Raw genomic sequence first — 6,592 nt, forward strand, 5'->3', positions numbered from 1 at the left:
CAGGAGTTTATCTGTGGGGTGCTGTTGGGTACGGTGAAAGAGGGATATTATGAGCCCAGCTTGGGGGACAAAATGCAGCTTCCTGGTGTGCCTTGGGATGAGGATTATTATCTGTTCAGTTTTACATGAGGACCAGGATGCCAACAGAGCCTAAGCTGCCACAGCTTCCAAGTTGCAGGCCCTTCTCCACTGAATGTAAAGTCTGGTGTCCGGCATGGAGGAAGGAGTAGAATGGCACCGCCATGACTCGCCAGGTATGTTTTATTGCATTCCAAAAATCTAAGTTAAACTGAAGAATTATAACAGCAAATGTGAGTAAAGATTCTAGTTAAAAAATGTTAAAAGGTAACTATGTTTTGATGACAGGCTCGTGTCAATATATCTTTTTTATGTCTATAGGTGGAAGATATATTCTGAATAAATGGCATGCATGAGTGTTCCAATTTGACCAGTGACCTGCACTTCATCACAAGACCCTAAGTCGTGAGGAGGAAGACTACCCTTAGCATTCATTGTAACTATTCACAAGGAGCTGGAGCTATTTGTGCGCCTGTTGCGGGCCATTTACATGCCACAAAACGCTCACTGCATTCTGTGGATAATAAAGCTTCGCTGGAGTACCAGGCGGCAGTAAGGAAGCTAGTCGGGGCTTAAAAATACCTTCCTCTCCAGCCGCAGCGAGACAGTAACGTACGCTGGGTTTTCCCGCCTGCAAGCAGACTTTAACTGCATGACGGATCTAGCAAAGTCAAAGATGGCTGGAGGAAGGTGGTGAATCTGTGCGGACAGGATTTCCCTGTCCAGAGCAACCTGGAACTGGTGCGGTACATGCAGAGCAAAGAGTGGAGGGACAGAAACATGACGCCCGGGGTCAAGCAGCCGGAGTCTATGAGGCACAGAACACAGCTTCAGCACAGAGAGATAGTGGGTCACATGTAGCCCAGAAAGGGTTGGGACTTAGGAAAGGTCTCCTCCACAAAACTTGCAAATTTATTTTGGAACAGCCTACTATGCTCTCACAAGAGCTTTTGTGGACTTTGTTCTAAAAAGCCCAATAGCCCAAGACCTCTTGGAGTGGTCCAAAGACACGTTCAGTCCAGATGAGCACTACTGGGTGACACTCAACCCATCAAAGGTAAACTGCCTTTCGAATGGGTAACAGTAGTGGGAAGTTCAGCACCACAATCCTAGAATGGAACTATTACTTATTAACTAGTTTGATTATGATGTTTGAACAAAGAAAAAAAAACACGGATACAGAAACACACATCAATGCAACAAGGTCAAACAGCATATTTAATCCTCAAAAAGTTTACAGCTCCACTGACGGTGCTTTTATGGCAGGATTTCAAGTTAGGTGAAGTATACCCTTATGTTGTCCTTGGGTCAAATTTGACCGTTTTCATTTCATTCTTTTTTTGGCAAAAAAAATGTGGCTGTCACAATAAGCGCTGAAAATGTCAACAATAACAAATATCAAAAAACTTTGGCAAAAACATCATTGAAAAACTGACAAAGTTTGGAAAAAGTGATGATAATGTTGAAAAAAGTGACCAAAACGTTTGTTGTTTTCTGGTTGACGGGAAGACAACACAGGGTTAGGTCAAGAGCTGTTTGATCTAAAGCAATGAATCACAGAAGATCGGGTGTAAATTCCTTTTCGAGGGACAAAATGGGAATTTTGGTGCGTGTATGGCAAAATTTTCAGTTGAAGTCAAAGGTGGGAAAAGTTACTGGTAGCAGCGTCGCCACGGTCAAAAACTGTGGAGTCTGGATTCTTAATTGACCTTAGTGAGTGGACACAGCATGACTGAAGCCATCACACTTGTAGCAGCACATTTGGCAAAATATACCATATGAAATGTGACAGCATTTAAAGATGATGGAAAATGATAAACGTTGTTTGCCACCCAATCAAACATGAACATGTTTCATAGATACTACCAACTAGAAAAGTGGAACGATTGTTGTGGAAGTAACGGATTTCCTTTATTTTATCCCGCCACATACAGCACAAAAGGAAAACTACAGCAAATTAAGATAATAATTTATCATTAATAGTTATACTCGTGATTAATATCTATATTTAACATCAACAATATTGTTCAGAGGATCCCTTCTTATTCCCTACATTTACTCACTCGTGGTGGTCTCATTTCTTACTCTTAAATTATGAAGTAGTCAAGTAAACTGAAATGGCGATTTTCCTTCTACACTAAAAGACAAGCATGTTAGTTATTAAGAAAATTGCCACTGGTCTTGTCCAAGGAACAGACTGAATAAATGAAATTAGTAACCTGGGTGCTCCTAAGGAGAGTGGTTGAAATGCAATGGGTTTATTTCCAATAAGTGAAAACAATAAAGCAACAAACTGTATTCTTTTTGCAACATATCTGTCCCAAGGTGTCAATAAGGCGACTTTATCTTGGTAAAAAAAAAGAGAGCTATGGAGGTGTGAGAGAGGAGAGAGAGACGAGGACAGATTATTATATTATGTCTATCCTATGGCTTTTTGATATCTTGTCAAGACTTTGGCAATCTTTACAATTTCTCCATTCCTTAATATTATCAGTGTGAAAATAAGGCAAAGATAGTGATTCTTTAGGAAATTGTTTAGCTTTGTCTGTTTTTATTTTTTACAGTTGACGGGCTGAGTACAGGTGCGTGACAAGACGGCTTGTAAAATGGCGGAAGAGAGAGAAAATAGTGAGGGGAGAAGAGACATGCCAGAGTAAACAATATAAAGGTTCCAAAGTTTGGGATCATTTCAAGCTGAAATTAAGCTTTGTAAAACAAAACTAGCTTACCACAAATAAATGATAAATGGTCATGTGATATGAATTGTCAGACATGTTAATATGGGTGGAGTCTTTCTGATATGGAGCCTAAACAACTTGTGTAGGCGGAGACTGTTTTGTTTCAAAAGGCTGTTTGAAAATGAAAACGCAGTAGTGAGGATGTAGCTTCAGGTTAGCATACAGAAGCTTCCCTAAGCTTTTCTATGGGAAGCATCTGACTCTGTCTCCATGCAGTGGATGTGACAGTTCCAGACTGGGCTAAGTAAATCCTTATAATTCAATTAGGTCACATAATTTAATTCATTTTGTCTGGTTATGTTTAAAGAGCTCCAGGCAGCCACATTGATGGAGGCTGGGCAGGAGACATACGGGCAATCAGGAGGATCAAGAGGGAAAGACACACAATGGCTGCAAAGGTACAGTACAGAAGTACATGTATTATAATGAGTACTATCATGGATTATTATTGTACCACAGAGCTTTCTACAGTCTTAAATTCAACTGTGCGTTTTGTGACTGTGAATTCTAAACAATGGACACAATGGAAATGTCATTTGAACAGAATCTGTAATGTAATTTACAAACTAGAGCCAGACCAAAAAAGGATTTTTAAGGTCAATACTTAAACAAAGATTGTTTGTTTTTTAAATCTGATATGCCGATATATATTAAAAAAAAAAATCAAGAAAAGTGTTACAAAACATAAATAAAAGTATAAAAAAACTTAAGGTCCTTTGAACAACGCTGGCAACGCCAACACTCATAACATGGTTGACAGTCCATTTTTATTTTTTAAATATTCATTATCAGAACATTTATTTGTCATATAAAGATTCTGATGAATGAATATTGGGAAAAAAAAGCCAATATATTGGTTGGGCTCTATTACAAACACATATTCAAATCAGTGAATGTTTTGGGACAAAGAAAAACTCACTACTACACATATGAACGAGTACTAATTAAGTACTAAAATGAAAAACTGTTTTTGTTTTTTCTAATATTAGCCTACCTCATTCTCTATCTTTTTTCGATGACATAAACATTGTATGCTCCTTACTCTTGTCTTATGTTGGCTCTTTGGCTCCAGCAGGATTATAGGACCCATTACTGGTAAGGCAAAACAATATTTACTCAACAAAAGATGATAAGCATAGATATGAGGATTTATCTGATATGATTTATTATTAAACAGATTTAGTTGTTTGACCTTTAACAGGTTAAAAAAGAAAAAAAACATGTGGCAAAACAGACTCAGAGCTACAGTGAGGAAAAAAAGTATTTGATCCCCTGCTGATTTTGTACATTTGCCCATGACAAAGAAAATAATCCGTCTATGATTTAAATTGTAGATTTATTTGAACAGTGAGAGACAGAATAACAACAAAAAAATACAAAAAAACACATGTCAAAAATGTCATAAATTGATATGCATTTTAATGAGGGAAATATGTATTTGAACCCTCTGCAAAACATCACTAGTACTTGGTGGCAAAACCCTTGTTGGTGCAACACAGAGGTCAGACGTTTTTCTTGTAGTTGGCCACCAGGTGGAATACCCATCCACAACCCATTTTTAATGCCGTGGCTGAGGAAGGAGGTTCTCACCTAAGATTTGGCGGTACAAGGCCCTGTCCATGTCCCTTGATGCGGTGAATTCGTCCTGTCCCCTTAGCAGAAAAAACACCCCCTAAGCATAATGTTTCCACCTCCATGTTTGACGTGAGGATGGTGTTGTTGGGGTCATAGGCAGCATTCCTCCTCTCTAAACACGGCGAGTTGAGTTGATGCCAACGAGCTCATTTTGGTCTCATTTGACCACAACACTTTCACCAGTCGTCCTCTGAATCATTCAGATGTTCGTTGGCAAACTTCAGACATGCATGATATGGGCTGTCTGAGCAGGTGGACCTGCAGGCACCGCAGGGTTTCAGTCCTCACAGTGTAGTGTGGTACCAATTGTTTTCTTGGTGACTATGGTCCCAGCTGTGTTTCTTCCATTTACGGATAATCGCCACAACTGTTGTACCTTCTCACCAAGCTGCTTGGCAATGGTCTTGTAGCCCATTCCCGACTTGTGTGGGTCTACAATCTTGTCCCTGACATCCTTAGAGCTCTTTGGTCTTGGCCATGGTGAAGAGTTTGGAATATGATTGAATGATTCCGTGGACAAGTGTTTTTTATACAGGTTACAAGCTGAGATTAGGAACATTAAAAAGACACCTGGGAGCCATAAATCTTTCTGATTGAGAAGGGGTCAAATACATATTTCCCTCATTAAAATGCAAATCAATTTATAACTTTTTTACATGCGTTTTTCTGGATTTCTTGTTGTTATTCTGTCTCTCACTGTTCAAATAAATTACCATTAAAATTATAGAACTGATCATTTCTTTGCAGTGGGCAAACGTACAAAATCAGAAGGGGATCAAATACTTTTTTCCCTCATGTAAAATCTAATTTACAAATAAAAGGACTAAAATTGTTTTTTCCAGGACATTACGTACGAGACATCTGTATCTATGGAGTGGGAGACCTGCCATGGATCATCAACAGGAACAGCATGTTTGCCAATAAGTTTGAGGTAATACCTTTCTGAGGCCTGGACTGCCTGGAGCAGTGGCACAGGAACAAGGTGTTAAACCAGGCAACGTTCCCATAGAGAAAGCATGGCTGCTGGCCACACAGAGCAACTCAAGGAGCAGCTACTTCAACAGCTTTGCCGGGGCATGAAATTGCCGCTGGTATCCAAAACAAAAGTCGGGCTACAAGCAGTTGAGATTATTGCAGTCGTTCAGTGGCTGTGTATGTTAAAAATGTGGTCAGGGAAAAGCTAAACTGATAAAGGAAGGCAATGCACAGCCCATTCCTCTGTAGCAAGGCTACAAGAATTTTTAAAGTGTAAGATGACTATTCTTTCTCAGAATCAGAAGATGTGTGGAATAAAACACACACAAATTAAGTACAAATTTGTATAATGTGCCTAAAGAAGCCAAGAAAAAATCCCCAAAAGGCATCAAATGACAGACTAGACATTTGTATAATGTCACAAAAAGTTAGATTTTATTTCCAGCATTTACACTTTCAAAATAACAGAAAACAAAAAAATGGCGTCTGCAAAAGTTTGTGCACCCTGCAGAGTTTATAGCATGCACCACCCCCTTTGGAAAGCTGAGACCTGACAGCGTGATGGATTGTTCTCAGTCATTGTCTGGAAAGACCAGGTGATGTCAATCTTAAGGTTTTAAATGCCCAGACTCATCTGACCTTGCCCCAACAATCAGCACCATGGGTTCTTCTAAGCAGTAGTCTAGAAAACTGAAACTGAAAATAGTTGATGCTCAAAAAGCAGGAGAAGGCTATAAGAAGATAGCAAAGCGTTTTCAGATGCCAATATCCTCTGTTCGGAATGTAATTAACAAATGCAAGTCATCAGAACAGTGGAAGTTAAAGCAAGATCTGGAAGACCTAGAAAAATATCAGACACAACAGCTCGCAGTAGTGTGAGAAAAGCAAGTCAAAACCCACGTTTGACTGCACGTTCCATCCAGAAAGACCTGGCGGACACTGGAGTTGTGGTGCACCATTCCACTATAAAGAGATACTTGTACAAACATGGTCTTAATGGAAGAGTCATCGAAGAAAACCTCTTCTACGTCCTCACCACAAAAATCAGCGTTTGAAGTTTGAAAATGAACATAAAGACAAGCATGATGCATTGTGGAAACAAGTTCTGTGGACCGATGAGGTTAAAATAGAACTTTTCGGCCGGAATGAGCAAAGGTACATTTGTA

At 39.4% G+C, this 6,592-nt stretch overlaps 1 protein-coding gene and 1 pseudogene across 1 annotated transcript in view; one reads left to right on the forward strand and one right to left on the reverse strand.

Annotated features, from left to right (window-relative positions):
* Nucleotides 1-6,592, reverse strand: part of rtf2 (replication termination factor 2) — a 29,782-nt gene that overhangs the window by 18,071 nt on the left and 5,119 nt on the right. The gene's annotated exons all lie outside the window — the stretch shown is intronic.
* On the forward strand, nt 569-5,534 carry LOC116687748 (beta-1,3-galactosyl-O-glycosyl-glycoprotein beta-1,6-N-acetylglucosaminyltransferase 7-like; annotated as a pseudogene).

Source organism: Etheostoma spectabile, chromosome 4, assembly GCF_008692095.1.
Source record: "Etheostoma spectabile isolate EspeVRDwgs_2016 chromosome 4, UIUC_Espe_1.0, whole genome shotgun sequence".
NCBI lineage: Eukaryota > Metazoa > Chordata > Actinopteri > Perciformes > Percidae > Etheostoma > Etheostoma spectabile.